The sequence below is a fragment of the Cydia splendana genome, chromosome 1, assembly GCF_910591565.1.
Source record: "Cydia splendana chromosome 1, ilCydSple1.2, whole genome shotgun sequence".
In the NCBI taxonomy this organism is placed as follows: domain Eukaryota; kingdom Metazoa; phylum Arthropoda; class Insecta; order Lepidoptera; family Tortricidae; genus Cydia; species Cydia splendana.
The window spans coordinates 17,642,029-17,664,029 of record NC_085960.1 but is presented as its reverse complement, the minus strand read 5'-3'; the positions used below and the strand labels follow the sequence as shown (position 1 = coordinate 17,664,029).

Here is a 22,001-nt window from a genome sequence, read left to right as displayed (position 1 = left end):
TAAAAGTCTTCCCTTCTTATTTTAATTAAAACCCTGGCAACCCTTATTTGTGACCGGATTTTCGCAGGCAACCCTATACCATTGTATTTGCAATAAAATTACCATCATTTTGATGTATAATTCAAGCGTCAGACAGATGAGTGCAATTATCGATATAAAATCACCTCTTTAAACACGGCAACCACATAATAATAACCGGAAAAAGATAGGCAACCTAGTTGATTTATGTTGTACACGTTGTATACTTTCCATTGAAACTTATTTCGTTCGTCAGACAAATCGGTGAAATTTGCCGAAAAAAATATTTTTTCAAAAATGTATTAAAAATAGCCTTGACCATATTTCTTTAGGCAACCCTATTTATTTATGTACTGGAACATATTTTCTTTCATATTTTCATAGTTTCATCCGTCAGATAGATTGGTGAAGGTCGACCATATGTGGGATCTCCTACTACCATTAGTGTAAAATTTACTGGACTTACATTTGGTAGATTTTAGATAATATATAGTGCAACACTGAAACTGTCAATGTTGTGTCACTGACATACATATGTCAATTATGTCAGCTTGTGTCAGATGCACGCCGTGTGCCGTGTTGCAAATTTGTTTAGCTTGTTTTCTTGTTTCTTGTTGTTTTTGCGTTTACCGCGCTCGGAATACCTAGTTATCTTCGTCGTTTTTAATTTGAATGTGCTTTTTATAATAATAACGACACTGAACCATACAATGCAACAAGAAGATATTGAAAAGTTATACTTTGTACCTTTCAAAGCTGTGGTGAGTTCATTCATATTCTACTTATAATTATATTTTGTTATCACGGAAAAGTAAATGTTCTGGCTGGATGTATTTAACGTTTAATTGTTCAAGCTTTTTATATTATAAAAAAAACTGTTTACTCTTGGTATTCACTTGGTGACGGCCGTTCATAAGTAACTATACTGTGTGCATCGTTATTTGCGTTATTTGACATCTCTCACTCACAACAGCAATACAACGTAAAATGTCTTGCACATCGAAATCACAAAGGAAAACAATTGCACTGCGAACGTTTACGTTCTACGTCTTTTTTTTTAATTTTAGGGTTGGCCGGACACCACCGTTATGAATCGGAGTCGTCTAAGTAAATCAATATGAATTTTTCATTTTTCTTTTAATAAAAATAAGGAAAAGGTGGATAATTAACTGTAAATATGGATATATTTATCGTCACCTAACAGACAACAAATTTGACACAGAAATAACATAAATAAACTTTAAAATAGATCCCCAGTTAGTTTAGATTTGGACAATGGGTGCGACCTACTCGGTCGGTGTATTAAATGCATTTACCTTGCGGGAAAACCATATGATTCTAGCTTTATTTAAATCTCAAATATAAATTCATTTTATGTCACAATTCGATACCTCAGTCTACGTGCCATCCAATCGTAATTGCTTGCTGTGACAATTGATTTGGGTTAGTTACATCTCTATATACGTCAGTCATAATGTGTCAAATAACACAAATAATAATGAATACAGTATAGCCTTCTTATTTAGTTAAGTGTCACACATACGTCTTACCTAATCACTACACACACATTGCTTTTATCAAATTTAAGGTGTTTCTTCGATTGGTCATTATCATTACTCATCAGATCTGTGTCCTGTTTATCAAAAGCTTGTAACTTGTAATACAAGTGGAAGTCCCTTTTTGACAGCTTTTGTTAGAAAGGGACTTCCGCTTGTATTACGAGTTACAAGCTTTTGATAAACAGGGCACTGGACAAAATTTTTGTAGGACCACTTTATACATATAATATCTAAATATACTTGGTCAAGCAGATCTTGTCAGTAAAAAAAGGCGGCAAATTTGAAAAATGTAGGCGCAAAGGGATATTATCCTATTAGTAGAAGAGCCGGCCGCAAAATTTCTAACCGACTTGATACCACGATGAAATGCACAATGGTTTCCCAGAAAAGTTATGCTAAGTCCGAATTCGATAGTCTGCCACGGCGGAACTTGCCGAAAGTACGAAAAAGAAGGCCACTTCCGGTGCGAAAAAAGGGGCTGATTTAACCCATCTGATACCGAGATAGTAGTTATGGCAGCAGTTAGAAATTTACATGTAGACACAGAAAAGCGAAGTCTGCCACTATTTTTTTTGCCGGAAGTGCTTGGCAGACGCTCTCAAAGGTGACCATCGGGACCCCTAAATTAACCCATCTGATACCACCATGAAACCAATGCCAGTCGGTAGGTATGAACTCTCATGTCAGGAATATATAAGTCTGCCAAGGCTTTTCCTGCCGAAACACCATGGCAGACGAGATTATGTAAGCAAGGTCGCCATCGGTTACCCTACACTAACCCATCTGATACCACCATGAAACCAATTCCATTCGGTAGGTATGAACCCCCATTTTAGGAATATATAAGTCTGCCAAGGTTTTTCCTGCCGAAACACCTTGGCAGACGAGATTATAAGCAAGATGACCATCGGTTACCGTACACTAACCCATCTGATACCGCCATGAAACCAATTCCAGTCGGTAGGTATGAACCCTCATTTCATGAATATATAAGTCTGCCAAGGCCTTTCCTGCCGAAACTCCTTGACAGACGAGATTATGTAAGCAACATCCGCATCCGTGGGACCGGTATACGTGATTACTGTAGGCTTATTTATTACTTTATGCTTTTACATATTTGTATATTATTATGTTATTAATGAAATATATTTATAATTTATTAAACCTATACCTAATACATTGGGAATTCATTACCTGCTTACGGCAGTAGTAGGGAGTAGTGGGTGAGTTCTGGCTCACTTAGCCAGGCCAACAGTCCCTCCCCCTTTTTTTCCCTTGTTGAGGCCCTGCAACCTTACCTTGAACCCAACCTAATGTTATTGTAGCTCGAATCTAACCTAATCTATTTTTATTGCTTTTAGAAAATATTCTAATAAAAATTATCTACTTTTGCAAAGTTAAATGTTGAATTCTTTATTTCGCAAAATGGAATTTTAATGTGACTATAATGTATGTGCAATCTACTTAGAAACTGGGTTTAGAAATATAAAAACACACATTTTATATAGGATAATAAGTTTATTCAAGTAATATTCTGAACATATGAGATATAGTAACATCATTACTTATTCTGTGTACAGTGGAGAAAACATGCAAGTTGACATTTTTCGTTTTAAAATAAAGATAAACTAAACAGTATTTGCCACAAACCGATGTTAAAAAACTTTGCAGTTGTTGGTTGGCATAATACCATCTCTTACAATTTCTCTTCATTAACATTTTATGATACCTTCCTGTTTTTATTTACTTAATTTAATTTTTTACTTTTTATGTGATCGGTACTTCATTTATTTTAGATTTTGGGCTAATATTAGTTTGTTAACCGACTTCCAAATCTCAAAGAAGGAGGTTATCAATTCGGTTGTCTGTTTTTTTTATTTTTTATTTTTTTTATGTTTGTTACTCTATATCTCCGTCATTCCTGGACCGATTTTGAAAATTAGTTTTTTGATTGTATGTATATGCATACAGATTGGTTCCGTTTTTGTCAAAACTCAGTTCTGATGATGGGATCCATGAGGAATCGAGGGAACTCCTCAAATTTTAAACGCATACATATAGTGATTTTTGGGTTTTTATCATCAAATTAAGCATACACATTCAAAAAAGTGACATTTGATGAAGTGCAACTGCTGATGATGATCAGAACGGAACTCTTCAACGACGCATAGTTCACGTTTGGCGATTTGTCGTCTTCGTTATGTTTGTTAAGCAAGTCAAGTTTTTAAGCCACATTTTTGTCAAGCTCGAGTTCTGATGATGGGATCCACGAGGAATCGAGGGAACTCCTCAAATCTTAAAGGCATGCGTATAGACATTTTTGTATTTTCATCAGAAAATCAAGGATTTTCATTAAAAACTGGCGCATTTGATGAAGTGGAACTGCTGATGATAACCAGAACAGAACTCTTCAACCACGCATAGTTCACGTTTGGCGATTTTTCCTCTTCGTTATGTTTGTTAAGCAAGTCAAGTTTTAAAGCCACATTTTTGTCAAGCTCGAGTTCTAATGATGGGATCCATAAGGAATCGAGGGAACTCCTCAAATATTAAAGGCATAAGTATAGATTTGTTTTCAGCGTTTTAATAACAACACCGAATCTTACATCAAGCGCTCTCCTAAATTCTTTTGGAAATATGTCAAATCTAAACGGGGAGGCTCTAATTACCCTAATTGTTTCAATTTAGGTAGTAATCACTACAACAGTGGCATGGATATCTGTAATGCGTTTAATACATTTTTTGAGAGTGTTTTTGATACCTCAAACTCCTCTTATAACCTTAACAATAGTTCTATGAGCAGCAATCAGTGCGATGCAATGTCCGGAATCGATGTAACTTGCGAGATCGTGTTAAGTTTCTTAAAGCGACTAGATAAAACTAAGGGACCTGGTTGTGACGGCGTTCCACCTATCTTTTTATCTTCTTGTGCTGAGAGCCTTGCATGCCCACTAACCATTCTATTTCAACGATCTTTAAAGGACTGTATTTTCCCCTCCATCTGGAAAAGGGCCCACATTATTCCTATATATAAAAAAGGTTCAAAGTCCAATATCGAGAATTATCGACCTATCTCTATCCTCAATACCATAGGAAAGCTTTTTGAATCCATAATTTTTAAACAAATTTACCCCCTTGTCTCTTGTGGGATCTCGGATAAACAGCACGGTTTTCTAAAGGGACGTTCTACAGTTTCCAACCTAGCTTGCTTCACGAATCATGTTTTAACAGAAATGGAAGGAGGCGGTCAAGTCGACGTGATATACACAGACTTTGAAAAAGCGTTCGATCGTGTCAACCATGCTATACTTCTCATGAAGCTTGAAGCACTCGGAATTCATGGCGACTTGCTCAGATGGGTCAAATCATACCTCACTAATCGTTCCCAAGCTGTAGTTCTTGGCGGCTATAGGTCTGATTACATTAATATTCCCTCCGGCGTGCCCCAAGGCTCCCATCTCGGTCCTCTCTTTTATAATGCTTGTATATACGATATTAATACATGTTTTGTAACCGCACGCCATTTATTATATGCAGATGATAAAAAAGTATTCATGCGTGTTAAATCTTTAGCAGACTGCGAACTCCTGCAAAATGATCTTAATAACCTAGTCGAGTATTACTTCCGTAATAAGATAACAATAAGTGTTAATAAGTGTCAGTGTATAAGTTTTACTCGAAGTCTTAAGCCATTTAATTACTCATACCACTTTAATGGCGTAGCGGTGAACAGAGTCGATGTTGTGCGTGACCTGGGTGTAATTCTAGATTCTAAAATGACAATGAGAAATCACGTTGACTCCATTATTAACAGATCATATCGCAGTTTAGGCTTCGTCATGAGGACCTGTAAACCTTTTCATAGCTTGTCATGTCTAAAAGTCGTATATTACGCATATGTGAGATCCATCCTTGAATATGCATCACCTATCTGGTCAGTTTGTTACGCTGTTCATAAAGACCGCATCGAAAAAATTCAAAAAAAATTTGTAGCTCATTTAAATTTTAAATTTAAGAAACCATCTGCTGGGTACAAAGGTAATTGCCGGGAATATAACCTACTTTCACTTGAAGCTAGGCGCAAATTAGCTGATATGAGTCTACTTTTCGATATAACTAGAAATCGTTTAGACTGCCCTGAATTATTATCTGGTCTAACGTTTCGAGTTCCAAGACGTCGAACTCGACATACAACTCTATTTCATGTTCACTTCCACTCCACTAACTATGGTTCTAACGCCGTGTTATCACGGATCCCTCACTTGTATAACACTAAATTCTGCACTGCCGATCCTTTTGTAGGTTCTAAAAATAAATTCAAAAAATATATATATTCCATTTTGTTCAAAGAAAATTAACATAAAATCAGTTTCTGTTTTTATTACTATTGTGTTTCTACATTTAACTTCAGTACTGGTACTAATTGCTCCTTAAATAAATACATACATTTTATTACAACATCTCTTTATATCATAAGATCATAATTTTTTCAAGCTATGTGTTCCTGGTTGCCAGGGAAATGCAGTTAGTTGTACGTTCAGGTAGGTGTACTTTTTAGATTCTAACTCCTATAATAATTCTATGAACAATAAACTTTCAGTTTGAATAACTACTACATTATGATGTTTATCTTGATATTTTTGTGAACGTCTGCTGGTGTCTGATTTTCAACTAATGCAATGTCATGGTTTTGTTTTGTATTAGAAGTAGGTATTTTTAACTAGATTACTTATACATTTTACAACCGGTTTATACATTTTACAACCGGTTTATAGTATTTCTAGCGTATCGAGCATTTGTGTGTATTGTACATTCTCATTGTTTTCTTATCTTTGTTATTTTTAATCGTTATATAATGTAACTCAATGGATGACTGTTACTGGCCTTATTTTTATGTAAGCATTAATATGTCTTAGTTATATTTACGGCTGTTGTTATCCTGAATACCAATAAATAAAAAATAAAATAATTTTTTTTTTGTATTTTCATCATAAAATCAAGCATTTACATTAAAAACTGTCGCATTTGATGAAGTGGAACTGCTGATGATGACCAGAACAAAACTCTTCAACGACGCATAGTACACGTTTGGTGATTTCTAATTTCGATTTTGACTTGGACTGCGACCCGGACTCGGACCCAGAACCGGACTCATACCCGGATCCGGTTCGGACCCGGACTCGGACCCGGACTTGGAATCGAACTCGGACCCGGACTCGGACTCGGACACGGACTCGGACTAGGACCCGGACTCGGACTCGGACCCGGACTCGGAACCGGACTCGGAACCGGACTCGGACTCGGACCCGGACACGGACTCGGACACGGATTCGGACCAGGACTCGGACTCAGACTCGGACCCGGACTCGGACCCGGACCTTGACCCGGAAAACCACTATAATATATATTATATTATAATTATTATTATTACACGTAAATTTGTTCACGAAGAAACCGTGTACCGACTCTTCATGCCAATATATTTTTAATTTGCTGTTATTCTCTACAAATCGACACTAAAAGTATCAAAATATCAAAATATGGAGTTCCGTTTGAGAAAGAAGCAAAACAATTTTGTCTTTGACAGTAATTGAATTATTGTGTGATTTTGAAAGCTAGACAATTCAAGATTTATATTTTTACTCACAAAGACAACACAGAAATTCAATCTCAAATGTAAACCTTCGAACAATTTCCATACATTGACGACATCACTCAAAATTCTTCTTCAAGTCAGATGCCCGCTGGGGCTGCACCGGAGCACACGTATAATTCTTCAAATAAAAATGACAGCTTGATTTGACATTAAATCATATACGCACACGAGAAAGTATACCAGTAGATAAATTGTATTTCAAAAAATAGGGTACATAAATATCAGCTCGCGTCTCCTTTAAATTTGATTTGCTGTTATTTACGGGTCATAATGGTTGAAAACCTCAGTAAACTATCTTAAAACAATACGATTACAGTCGAATTTAAGTATTATGTTCCTTCAAATCAAAACTCGCTTAAAATGAAAAAAGTTTAAAGACTCATCCTTTACTGATTGGGATTAATTTTCATTTTGCGTCATTTTAAAAACGTATTTGACTTCTGTACGTCAATTAATTTTGATGACAATTGTAATCTTGTAATATATTATAGAACTTTTATCTTAAAATATTGCCTATTAACAGGAAGCGTTATGTAATTCGTATAAGTAATACCTGAAAGTCTTGTACCTAGATCTGTAATACCATGGATTGCGACGAATAAATGATTATGATTATGCCGTTCGTTCCGTCTATATGTATAATGCGTGTACGTGCTGTTCTCTGAAAATCTTCAAGAAAAAATAACGGCTAGACCAGCACGAAGTACTAGCGAGTTTTTGCGGCTTTGGAGACCGAGATAAAGCTTACAGGCCAATACCGCTGTGGCCTAGTTATTGTTATGTATACCTATGTATCGAATGTTTTTAAAAAAGTTTACTATAAAAAGCAATGTTTTATTTCGATTAGGTCTACATTTTGTGCATATTGTATATCTGAAGTATTTTCGTACTAAACTTGAAACTTTCGTTGAAACTAAATAAAATAATTGTTCCTAATATACAGTCACCTGCAATTTATGTTACACAACACACAACGAAGGCCGCAAAAATATCTGACACGATCTTATTTGTAGAACCATAAGAGCATGTCATATATTTTTGCGGCCTTCGAAGAGTAGGTACCGGTCATTATCACCAACTTTGCCCGCATTTAAAAAAAAACACGAATTTCTCGAAAAAAAAAAACAAATCGTAATTACTTTTTTTGCTCAGCACGTCCATTGTGATCAAACGCATCAGTTTATTTGAAGAAAAAATATTTTTATCGTGTTTTTACCCATTTTTTTGCGTTTTAGAGGGTGGGCAAAGATATCCGGAGTTTTCGCCAACATTTCCCACGTCAATTTGGTATTCAAATACAGCTCGTATGATGATGATGTCTAAGGATCACTGGTTTTGGGCAATCCTACCATTCCCTGTTAATAACTTAGCGATAAGTGTAAAAACTTTTAAATAAATTTGCTGGGCAATGTTGCCTACCCGTTTTTGCTCATTTCCATATAAGGCTCGCCTAAGCATTTTACAAAGGCTAGGGTTGTCACTTTTGAGAAAATCTGTTACAATAGTTTAATGGCCAAAAATATGATTTTTGCTGTGTTTTTCATTAGTTAACGGGATAAAACATCTAAGTAAAGGATAATAAGACAAATTAAATACAGTATATATTTATAAACTTACTTTAGTGTACAAACATAACCTTATTTTACATGCGAAGTTGGGTAAATTAGATGAAAGTGACAACCCTAATCCGTTTTTGGTGGTGGGCAATGTTGGTATGGATGCCAAATCACCGGATTACTTTGCCCACCGCTAAAACTCGCTAAAAATTACAAATTAAAGATATCTTATTGATACTGTTTTAACACCCCCTGGCACTGATTAAAATAACCGACTTGGTTTCACATTACATCTCAAAACTTTTTGAAGTGAAAATTTCTTTAGCGGCGTGTAATAGTGCCCTTACGGCCTATTTGCTGAATAAATGTTGAAGTTTGAAGTTTGCATGCCAAGTTTCGTGCTTTCTGCCGGATGGGACAGGATTTAGGATGGGTCAGACCAGGACCGCATTTTTGCAGGTTCATCTTTTATTAGCCAGACTCTACCTCCATACTAAATCGAGCTAAGGAGTCGCACTATAAAGAAATATTGAACATTTTCTTTCAAGTTGATATACAGGGTGTCCATGCATTAGGGTATTTATATTCAATATTCAATAATTTATTCATAAAATCAATACAATTTTACACGTCAATGGTATTTAGAACCAGTATACAAAGTATCATAACAAATTACGATTTTTTTACTTTGGAGCAACCTGTATGTGTTAGTAGCTCCTGAGGTAATAAATAGTATGACTAGATTTTGCCCTGTGCGCGGGGCCCGAGGGCCCCGCGGTCTTCTTGTAGTTTGTTGTTGGTGCTGTTGTTTTTGTTGTAGTAGTAGTAGTAGTAGTAGTTTGTTTTCCAAAGGGAAAAAGAAATGAAGTTGTACTTTTGCTAGGACGAAAAGATCCGCGTGAAAGCACTACATTCCCGCAGCTCGGCCTGGCCTCGCGTGCTTGGGAACTCGTAAGGGACGCTCCGGGCCTTCGGCCCTACGCGGAGCTCGGCCTTCGTCCTTCGCTGGGTTTCGAAGCTCAGCGTCGGGCCTTCGGCCCGCCGCTTCGCGGGCTTAAGCGGGAAGTTGGAGCTTAAACATGACCCAATAGGAAAAGTGCCTTAGACAAGCGAAACGGCGGGCCGAAGGCCGAAGGCCGTAGGCCAACTTCCCCCTCTCGTGTGACGCTTCGGGCCTTCGGCCCTACGCGGAGCTCGGCCTTCGGCCTTCGCGAGCCTCGAGGCTTCGCCGTCGGGCCTTCGGCCCGCCGGCTTCGCTTATCAAGACAGTTGACTTTGTAGAACGCTTGGGGGAACTGCATTCACGCAGCTCGGCCTTCGGCCTCGCGTTTTGGGAGTCGGGGTGGAGGCTCCGGGCCTTCGGCCCTCCGCCGGGGTCGGCCTTCGGCCTCCCGGCCTGAAGCTCGCCCTTCGGGCTCGCTTAACACACTTTTTGTATAGGATTTCCTTTCTTTCCTCCTTTAAAAAAATTAGTACCTCACGGTATTTAAAGTTATTACCAAAAAACATTACACCCGCCATTCTGACAGTCAGAATGGCGGGTGTATTTTATTACGCAATGATCCCGCGATTATTGATAAATTCTATAAAAGCCAAATTTTAGTACCTTTTTAGTACTTTCATATTCAATTATAAATTGAGCCATTTTATTTGTGGTTTCCGAGTTTTACTCATTTTACACTTTACATTGCTATTACAATTTTGCAGGCGCTTCGATTTTTCACAGTATCGATTTCGTTTTTAAGAAAAAACGCTACGCTACAACTATTGTTATTACGCCAGGATTTAGTACCTTTTACGTTTAATTTGTTACCCTTTCACGTTTAATCTGTTAAGTTCAATTAACTATGAAAATTAAGTCTTACAAATGGCCAGGCGCCATGTCAAAGAATTCTTCCTATGAAAAAATTCTGCTCTTCATTGTGTACAGTCGCCATCAGATATATCGGAGCGGCCGAGGTGTTCACAATATCTGAACACGCACTCTAACGCCTTGACAATAGAGGCGTGTTTAGATATTTGTGAGCGCCTTGGCTGCTCCGATATGTTTGATGGCGACTGTACCTAATACCTACTCTTAAGTATATTATGGTGATTAATGAAATAAAACCCGCAAATTATGTCTGTTTGTCGGTATATGACTTCTTTATGGGATCCCGTTGATGTCCTTTTTAGGGTTCCGTACCAAAAAGGTACAAAAGGAACCCTCATGGTGCGATTCTGTCCGTCTGTCCGTCCGTCTGTCACATCGCTAAATATCGCTATCTCGAGAACTACTGAAGCTATCGATTTGAAATTTGCAATGATTATTTATTTATGAATTTTTAATAATTATGGAAAACGCCCAATATAAAGAGGGGGCAAAAATTACAAGTCTAGTTACTAGGTCGAGTAGGATATCATTTGAAAGCGCTCGAATTGAACATTACAAAACATTTCTTTTTCACAGTGAAAAAAAAAATACTTTTGAAGGACAAATGTGTAAAACAAAAACTATTAAGGTCAGTGTGGCCAAATCCGTCAGAGGAGTAAATTCGTCCAACAACATTTGCGGCTATTCTAACAACAGTATGCACTTGCTAGGGGTCACAAAGCCGTGCATATTTTAGAAAACCGGTTTTTCGTTTTTTGTGAAACTGCAAAACCGGCTTTCCGGTTTTTTCGGTGATTTCGATTTTACGTATAATTTGTAAAATAAGCAAGTATTTTAAGGATCAATGCTTTAATATTAAGTCTTCAACGATAATTACCGCGATAATTACTCATGTATATTGAATTCATCCCGACGTTTCTAACCCTTTACACTTTACAGCGTTGGCCACGAACGGTGTAAAGGGTTCGAAACGTCGGGATGAATTCAATATACGCGATATAATCCGTTTCAATAGTTTTATTTCTTCAACGATATTTCTATTTAGGTACCTACTTTATCTATACCAAGACCATCAATAAATCAATCCAAATTCATCAATAAAGTTTTTAACTAAGTCAGCAATTCTAAAACGGAATGCCTGAGCAAAATATTAGAGTCTGTGCGGAAAGAGAAGAGTCGTGGAATGTTTTGGGCCCTATAGAATCCACGACTCTTCTCTTTCCGCACAGACTCTATATGATAACGGGGTGTTGACATAGTCCTCCTTCTGGAAACACACACCGCTGATGATGCCCAACACGCTAAACGAGTTAAATACCGGGATTTGATTTGGTAGCGGCATTATACAATAAACAATATAAATGGAAGTTCCAAATACGGCCGGTTTTTTTTTACTGCCCTGGTCAACGTTATTTGAAATAACATCGATGGCAACAACATCGCCACCACGATTATTCAAATCGGCGAAACGCGGATATGTAACATATATATGTCTCCACGTAGCTGCTGGCCTACTCCACCCCTTCCATACTTGGAACACCCACCCCACCTCTTTACATTTGAGACTTGAATAGCTACCATACCAGCCGGGGGTATAGGAAATTTGACGCCAACGAGGAGGCGATCATGAACTGGGCAGATAGGAACAATACTGTTTTAGTCGTTTCTAACAAAGGCAAAGGAACGTTCAAATCAGCTCGTTGGAGAAGTGCCCACAACCCGGACCTAGTCTTCACAACAAGAGCAATAGACGGTACCCCAGTTGCCACCGAGCTGTACGTGCTAGTGGATTTTCCACACTCACAACACCGCCTAGTATTAGTTGTCATAGGTCTGAAAATATGACTTCCAAGCACTTCCAAGACCGAGGTGTCGTGCTTTCACCAGTGCAACAAACTAGCCAACAAGGAGCTGAGAGTAAAATTCAGGGGCAATCTTGTCCGACACAGCTTCCTTCCTAAATATCTCCGAAATATCCTGGATTGACTTCAAGGAGCACCTAAGCAGCCTATCTGCAAAACTGGGCAAATAGATATAACGTTGGAGACTAAAAAGCTGTTCCTTTATGTATACAATTAGTGCCTAAGTATATTTTTTTGAATTGGCTCTTCAAAATAATTAAACTATGTATATAAAACTGTAAAAGCGAAAAACTCGAAAAAGCCGGTTTTATCAAAGTGAAAATCCGGTTTTTGCAATTGACTGTAAACCCGGTTTTTCCGGTTTCTTCGATTTCGGTGAAACCGGGTTTGTGACGCCTAGCACTTGCTGATTTGATCGATAAAGCAGAGAGCATATTTAATAACAGTAGTCAAAAACAGATCACAACAGTAGTCAGAAACAGCGCTCAGTCGCCAGTAAATGAAAAAAAAAACGCTATTAAAGTTCAGGTGCGCTCCGTACTTGATATCGAGCTAAGTGTGCTGCTCGGTTATGTGAAGTTGGGATGAGACGATGTAAGTTAGGCCTTAATAATGGCTTATTTAGACGATGCGAGAACTCGCATGCGAGTTTCATTACACTGTGGTTTTTGATCGGTCGGTTGTATTGGACGTAACCAACAGTCCGCAATGTAACTAAAATCGCATGCAAGTTCGCGCGCAGTCTAAATCAGCCCTTAGTATGTTTATTATTGTTCGATATATGCATGTTTATCGGTCTTTTTATCCATTTTACATGATAATATCTTGGTGCATGGGAAACTATGGATGGTTAAAATTTGTGTTTACAAAATTATCGAGTGGACAAATCCGTCAATTAAGAAACGGGAAAAATCGTCATGTGCCGGAATTTCCCTATTTCATATATTGCCAAACTTCTTTTATTTGATTGCGGTGCGAGATTTTTACTGAATTGTCAAATTTCTCATATAAATTCGTGGTAGATTTCGTAGATCAACCTAAGATATCGGTTCTGTATTATTTAAAATTATAAAATAGATATTATTTTTAAACTTTTTTTAAATGTTCAATTTAAAAATAGGACGGATTTGCCCCAAAAATATATTTGGGAATAAAATCTAAATTTAACCTTAAATTGAGTTCACTAAGGTTTAGTTTCGATTAAGGGTATAGTGGTATTTATGTTCACTTGACGTACCTACATGTTTGTAATACGTCACGATACAAGAAAAATCGTTGGTTGACGGAAATGCCCCAAACCCTAGGGAAATTCCGTCAACCGACATTTCTTTAAAAAAACCGGCCAAGTGCGAGTCGGACTCGCACACGAAGGGTTCCGTACCATTATCTATAAAAACGGTCACCCATCCAAGTACTGACCCCGCCCGACGTTGCTTAACTTCGGTCAAAAATCACGTTTGTTGTATGGGAGCCCCACTTAAATCTTTATTTTATTCTGATTTTAGGGTTCCGTAACCAAAGGGTAAAACGGGACCCTATTACTAAGACTTCGCTGTCCGTCCGTCCGTCCGTCCGTCCGTCCATCTGTCTGTCACCAGGCTGTATCTCATGAACCGTGATAGCTAGACAGTTGAAATTTTCACAGATGATGTATTTCTGTTGCCGCTATAACAACAAATACTAAAAACAGAATAAAATAAAGATTTAAATGGGGCTCCCATACAACAAACGTGATTTTTGACCAAAGTTAAGCAACGTCGGGAGTGGTCAGTACTTAGATGGGTGACCGTTTTTTTTTTGTTTTTTTTTTTCGTTTTTTTTTTGCATTATGGTACGGAACCCTACGTGCGCGAGTCCGACTCGCACTTGCCCGGTTTTTATTAGTATTTGTTGTTATAGCGGCAACAGAAATACATCATCTGTGAAAATTTCAACTGTCTAGCTATCACGGTTCGTGAGATACAGCCTGGTGACAGACGGACGGACGGACAGCGGAGTCTTAGTAATAGGGCCCCGTTTTACCCTTTGGGTACGGAACCCTAAAAAATCATATTTAAATAACCAGCAGTACTAGGAGTTTAATATGAGTACCTGTATATAGTTAAATAAATGCTTAATCTATTACAGTGATAAGGTTTATTAAAAAGTAAATATCATCATATAGTTATGACCGGCCAAAGTGAACTTATAAAAAACCGGACAAGTGCGAGTCGGACTCGCCCACCGAGGCTTCCGTACTTTTTAGTATTTGTTGTTATAGCGGCAACAGAAATACATCATCTGTGAAAATTTCAACTGCCTAGCTATCACGGTTCATGAGATACAGCCTAGTGACAGACGGACGGACGGACGGACAGCGGAGTCTTAGTAATAGGGTCCCGTTTTACGGAACCCTAAAAACTATGACGGAAATGCCTAGTAAGAGTGGTGGGGTGAGGCCACGGGGAGGCACACTCGCCAGAAAAAATAGAACAAAATGGATCCACTCGATTAATTTACTGACTAATCTACTCGACTAAATTGTTGGAGTTCAGACACGTAATACTCACCACTCGCCACTCGACTAATGTATTCCGAACTAGGCTAGACATTGATACATCAAGGCGGTTTGTGTACAAGTGGCTTAACCGCGAAACGCGAAAATCGAAACTTCGTTATCTGCCTCTCTATCGATCGAATATGCAAGAGTGATAGAGAAGCAGAAACCGAACTTTTCATGTTCGTGTTTCGCGGTAGGCCCTGTGATGGTGGTAGTGACGCCCCCTACGCAGAGTTTTGCGTAATATTCCCTGTGGGGTCGCTTTCCGTGCCATATTCATACTCAGACACAGCGACCCTTTCAGAAGAAAAACTGTACCAAGTCGATAGAAAAACATCATGTAATAGTTAAATGAAATTATATTGCTTGTAAAAGGTATGTATTTCAATTGTATGTATTCTTAGCAAAATCAACGGGATCCTACAAAGAAGTATATTCATCACACTAATATACCGACAAACAGACATAATTTGCGGGTTTTATTTGATTAATCACCAATTCACCATATACTTAAGAGTAGGTATAGGTACACGGTACGCGGAATTTTTTCATAGGAAGATTTCTTTGACATCGCTCCTTGCCATTTGTAAGACGTAATTTTCATAGTTAATTGAACTTAACAGATTAAACGTGAAAGGGTAACAAATTAAACGTAAAAGGTACTAAATCCTGGCGTAATAACAATAGTTGTAGCGTAGCGTTTTTTCTTAAAAACGAAATCGATACTGTGAAAAATCGAAGCGCCTGCAAAATTGTAATAGCAATGTAAAGTGTAAAATGAGTAAAACTCGGAAACCACAAATAAAATGGCTCAATTTATAATTGAATATGAAAGTACTAAAAAGGTACTAAAATTTGGCTTTTATAGAATTTATCAATAATCGCGGGATCATTGCGTAATAAAATACACCCGCCATTCTGACTGTCAGAATGGCGGGTGTAATGTTTTTTGGTAATAACTTTAAATACCGTGAGGTACTAATTTTTTTAAAGGAGGTACCAAATAGTACAAATTAGGTACTAAAATATGGTATGCTTTTTGTTTATTTTTATTTGGGTACACCCGCCATCCTGACTCTCACAAATCTCAGCGCACTCGGACCAACTTGAAAAATTAAAAAAAAAAGTCGGCCATTTTGAATTTTTTTAAATGCAGTTTGCTTTGTTTCGGGGCCCTCTATGACATTTGGTCGAGCACCCCCCACCTACCTCGCACCGTTTGAAAGTTGCCATACAAAATTAAAATGACCATTATTTCCGCCATCTTGGATTTTTTCCAAAAATTTTTTTTTTCATAGGAATCTAGAGGCTTCTATCTCTCGCCATGCCAAATCTCAGCGCGCTCGGACCAACTTGAAAAAATAAAATAAAAAAAGTCGGCCCGTTTGAAAATTTTTAAATGCAGTTTATTTTGTCTCGGGGCCCTCTATGACATTTGGTCGAGCACCCCCCACCTATCTCGCACCGTTTAAAAGTTGCCATACAAAATAAAAGGGGCCATTTTTTCCGCCATCTTGGATTTTTTCGAAAATTTTTTTTTCCATACGAATCTAGAGGACCCCGAGATTCCGTGACCAAAATTTCAGCACGCTAGGACAAACTTGAAAAAATTAAAAAAAAAAGTCAGCCATTTTGAAAAAAAATGGCGGCGTCAAAAACTGCCAGGGTCCTCTATGACATTTGGTCGAGCACCCCCCACCTACCTCCCACCGTTTGGCCGGGCCGTCGAACAATTTTCTGACCGGAAGCGGTAGGCCAAAAGTCGGAATTTTCTGAAGTCACGAGACCGCCCTCTATACGACCGTACCAAAGTCTAACACCCCATGAACCTCCTTCTGGGAGAAAAATCATGTCAATTAATCAGTCGTGTTGCAGCTTTAAATAAGATTAATTATTAATTATTAAATTATTACATTAAATTAAATTAATTAAAACTTTCTTCGACCGTTTTGATTATCTTTTTTATTTATGACATTAATAAGATTCTGACTTTTGACAAATGTCATCATTGCCGCACATTTTCAAACAAATTGTCAAAAGCACTGCCAATGATTAATACAGTATGTTTCTTTTTGTTGTCGATTATTGGAATTAACTTTTGTTTGATAATTTAATGTTTTATCTTTTGTTCTAATTAAAAAGAAATTACCGTTAGAGCATTTCTGAGAAGTAACCCTATGTGGGATTTCTGGGTTTGTCCAATGGCTAAGGTCACCCTGTATTTAAAAACGTAAACGTTAAAGTTTTTGGGATATATGTATAGTAGACTATTTATACTCCACATTGATACCATAAGAAGTTAATAAAACTGCCTGAAAGTTAGAGAGGACTATGGAGGAGATTACTGTTTACTAGCTTTTGACTTAACTCCTGGCCCCTGTTTCACCAACGTGACAGGTGCGACGAATTGTAAAATCACTGTTGCTGACGTCACAGGCATCCATGAACTACGGTTACCGCTTACCATCGGGCGGGCCGTATTCCTGTTTGCCACCATCATTGTATTATTAAAAAAAAACTTTATGATATCGGAAAAAAAACAGATATTCCTCTTGCTAAGTTTATGACAATTGTCACAGAAACACTGCAATTGTCACGAAATTCCGACATAACTCATTACCTGTCAAGAATTACCTACAATTCTTCTAGATCTTTGACAATTGTCAGAAACTTCACAGGAGAAATATCTGTTTTTTCCGATATAATAAAGTTTTTTTTAAATAATACAATGATGGTGGCAAACAGGAATACGGCCCGCCCGATGGTAAGTGGTAATCGTAGCCCATGGATGCCTGTGACGTCAGCGATAGTGATTTTACAATTCGTCGCACCTGTCACCGATGTGAAATTGGGGCCTGGCCTCTATTTCACTACAGTGGCAGGTGCGACACTTGTCGACATCACAGTTGGTACTGACGTTACAGGCCTCCATAGGCTACGGTAACCGCTTACCATCAGACGGGCGGTGTGCTTGTTTGCCACCAACATGTTAATAAAATAAAAACTCCATTATATCGCCAAATACTAAGTACTTATTTTGCGAAGCTAATGACAATTGTCACAAGAAACACGACAATTGTCGGTAATTCTTGACAGCAAATGAGTTCTGTGTAACACTATATGAGTAAAATGAATATAGGCGTGGAATCGAATGTATTTGCAGCCAACAAAATGCCAATGTTTGTTCAGCTACCTGTTCACCTGTTTAAATTGCTTATTATCAATTTAGATCCGGATTTTAAACCTGGCTGACATCGGATAGCCATTTATATTGATGTCAATGGTGTTGGTGAATATTTTAATTCATTCGGGCGAAAACCGGAAGGTTGGTTGGGTATCATAAAATGTTCATGGAGAGAAATTGTAAAGGCCCCAGTACACAATGGGCCATTGCCGGCCACTCCAAGGGACGCAGCCATGCGGTAGAATGAGATAGCAATATCATTTGCTCCCTCTAACGCATAAATGCGTCCCTTGGAATGGCCGGCGATGGCCCATTGTGTACTGGGGCCTTAAGATATGGTATTGTAATCAACAACTGCAAAGTTTTTTTTACATCGGTTTGTGGCAAATACTGTTTAGTTTATCTTTATTTTAAAACGAAAAATGTCAACTTGCATGTTTTCTCCACTGTACACAGAATAAGTAATGATGTTACTATATCTCATATGTTCAGAATATTACTTGAATAAACTTATTATCCTATATAAAATGTGTGTTTTTATATTTCTAAACCCAGTTTCTAAGTAGATTGCACATACATTATAGTCACATTAAAATTCCATTTTGCGAAATAAAGAATTCAACATTTAACTTTGCAAAAGTAGATAATTATTATTAGAATATTTTCTAAAAGCAATAAAAATAGATTAGGTTAGATTCGAGCTACAATGACATTAGGTTGGGTTCAAGGTAAGGTTGCAGGGCCTCAACAAGGGAAAAAAAGGGGGAGGGACTGTTGGCCTGGCTAAGTGAGCCAGAACTCACCCACTACTCCCTACTACTGCCGTAAGCAGGTAATGAATTCCCAATGTATTAGGTATAGGTTTAATAAATTATAAATATATTTCATTAATAACATAATAATATACAAATATGTAAAAGCATAAAGTAATAAATAAGCCTACAGTAATCACGTATACCGGTCCCACGGATGCGGATGTTGCTTACATAATCTCGTCTGTCAAGGAGTTTCGGCAGGAAAGGCCTTGGCAGACTTAAAAATTTCCGAAATGAGGGTTCATACCTACCGACTGGAATTGGTTTCATGGAGGTATCAGATGGGTTAATGTAGGGTAACTGATGTACACCTTGCTAACATAATCTCGTCTGCCAAGGTGTTTCGGCAGGAAAAGCCTTGGCAGACTTATATATTCATGAAATGAGGGTTCATACCTACCGACTGGAATTGGTTTCATGGCGGTATCAGATGGGTTAGTGTACGGTAACCGATGGTCATCTTGCTTATAATCTCGTCTGCCAAGGTGTTTCGGCAGGAAAAACCTTGGCAGACTTATATATTCCTAAAATGGGGGTTCATACCTACCGAATGGAATTGGTTTCATGGTGGTATCAGATGGGTTAGTGTAGGGTAACCGATGGCGACCTTGCTTACATAATCTCGTCTGCCATGGTGTTTCGGCAGGAAAAGCCTTGGCAGACTTATATATTCCTGACATGAGAGTTCATACCTACCGACTGGCATTGGTTTCATGGTGGTATCAGATGGGTTAATTTAGGGGTCCCGATGGTCACCTTTGAGAGCGTCTGCCAAGCACTTCCGGCAAAAAAAATAGTGGCAGACTTCGCTTTTCTGTGTCTACATGTAAATTTCTAACTGCTGCCATAACTACTATCTCGGTATCAGATGGGTTAAATCAGCCCCTTTTTTCGCACCGGAAGTGGCCTTCTTTTTCGTACTTTCGGCAAGTTCCGCCGTGGCAGACTATCGAATTCGGACTTAGCATAACTTTTCTGGGAAACCATTGTGCATTTCATCGTGGTATCAAGTCGGTTAGAAATTTTGCGGCCGGCTCTTCTACCATATAGAAAATTTGAATTTCGCGCCTTTTTTTACTGACAAGATTTGCTTGACCAGCTATACCTACCAGTATTTAAACAAAAAAATTTAAGCAGGTCATGATAAGTATGGATTTTAATAACCCATTTGACTTAGTCTGCTTTATTTTAATAGGACTTTTTTTTATTAATTCCTTCTATTCATACCAATTTCAATTTCCAGCAAAAAGTGACAAAATTCATTAGAAACTCAACTAAATGGGAGAAGGAAGCATGTCACCGCAGCCTTCTGAATCTCCAGGATGCGCACAATCATTTCCACAAGCACGAGCCAGGGTCTACATTATTTATGAAAAATGTTTTTTTCAAATGTGTGAGGTCTGCCATTTATTCTCATAATTGGGATAAGCTCTTATATATCCTTACAAAGAGTACCATTAGGGATAATAGAAGATGTCTGTATAGTGAAGAAACTAATTCTGAAAGGCTAAAATTCTATTTGAAGGTAAGACAAATTTTGAATATAACTTTTATTAAATACCTACAATAGTAGTAGTATTTCTCTTTTCAGCCATTATATTGCAAAAATAAGGGTAAATTAGTCAACACTAGGGACTGAAACTCAAATTTACATAATCAGTTTACTAATTTACTGGTAATGTGCATGCCCAATATTGGCCTTAGAGGAAACTATTGTAGTCATGCTTAGAACATTTCGTCGGGTGACAAGCAAAAGTCACTAACTAACATCATTGAAATTATTGGACAATAAACCGTGTTACAAGTGTAATAAAGTGCATTGTTACTTTAATTTTTTGAAAGTACTTAGTGGGTTTTGCTTGTCACCTGACGATTTAGTAACTGGAGACGTAATGGCTGTAATTTTCTGTACGAAACAGTCTGCCGATTTTTGCGAGGGAGGGGATGTCAAATGTATTGCTATTTCTACATGATTTGTATGTAACATACAAATAGCCATGTCAGTCCATACAAAAGTTTGCACAATTGTGCAAGTTTTTCGGTAGAGGGGTAAGCTCTTAAAGGCGACTCCAGTTATTAAATGCTCTAAGGAGTCATGTCATGTAAAGCATGTAAAACTGTGGGTTCAATTTTATTGTCAATGTCAATTTAGCTCTCTAGTACTAAAATGGGTTATCAATGTGTGTAGTATCTGTAAAATAATGGAATAAATTTGCAAACATAATTGGCAATATCTTTTCCAGGCCTTCACAATATTGTTGATGAACCACCCGTATGCCAGAACCCACGGTCTGCTGGATGATTACATGCACATGGTGCTGTCGTGCCGCACACAGGAGAGTAGGCAGGCCATCATGAAGGTGCTTGTGACGTTGACGGACACTCTCTATTCTAAAGTATTGGCGAATAGGAGAAAGAGATTGGAGAGAGATATGGATGGACTGGTTGAACTTATTTAAAAATATTACCAGTGTTGTTTGTGATATTTTTCCAGCAAAGGGTATCATTTCACTTTGATCTATATTTCTGAACTGTGACAGGAACAACCAATTAAAATATAGAATGATGGGCATTGGACATTATGATGTTAATTAATGCAATTAACTGTTCGACTGGGTGCAGTGGAAGGTCGTTACAAAATACAAAGCAGACATGAACAACAAGACAGAATATCAATAGATTTACTGTCAATTGTGATATTGTCAATGTTATAAAGCAATAAAGTGGGATAACATTTTTAACGTGTTATTATTTCGTCATATAGCTATTATAACACTCATCCATAAATTACCAAATTAACCAGTGGTGTCTTCAGCAGGAACAATATAGAATAAAGGGTGCTCTGATCTCGTGAGTAATGAATTACGAGATAATACGAAAATTTTCGGTCATAAGTCGCCTAAAGCTTTCTTACCTTATCCACAGTTGACAAACAAAGC

At 37.8% G+C, this 22,001-nt stretch overlaps 1 protein-coding gene and 1 long non-coding RNA gene across 4 annotated transcripts in view; both read left to right on the top strand.

Moving 5' to 3' along the window:
* LOC134794643 (dynein axonemal heavy chain 2) overlaps positions 1 to 22,001 on the top strand; it is a 158,543-nt gene that overhangs the window by 43,620 nt on the left and 92,922 nt on the right. The gene's annotated exons all lie outside the window — the stretch shown is intronic.
* Positions 611 to 21,744, top strand: LOC134796496 (uncharacterized). Its single transcript, XR_010144936.1, has 3 exons — positions 611 to 779; positions 20,306 to 20,587; positions 21,306 to 21,744. It is a non-coding gene; the product is annotated as an uncharacterized LOC134796496 (long non-coding RNA).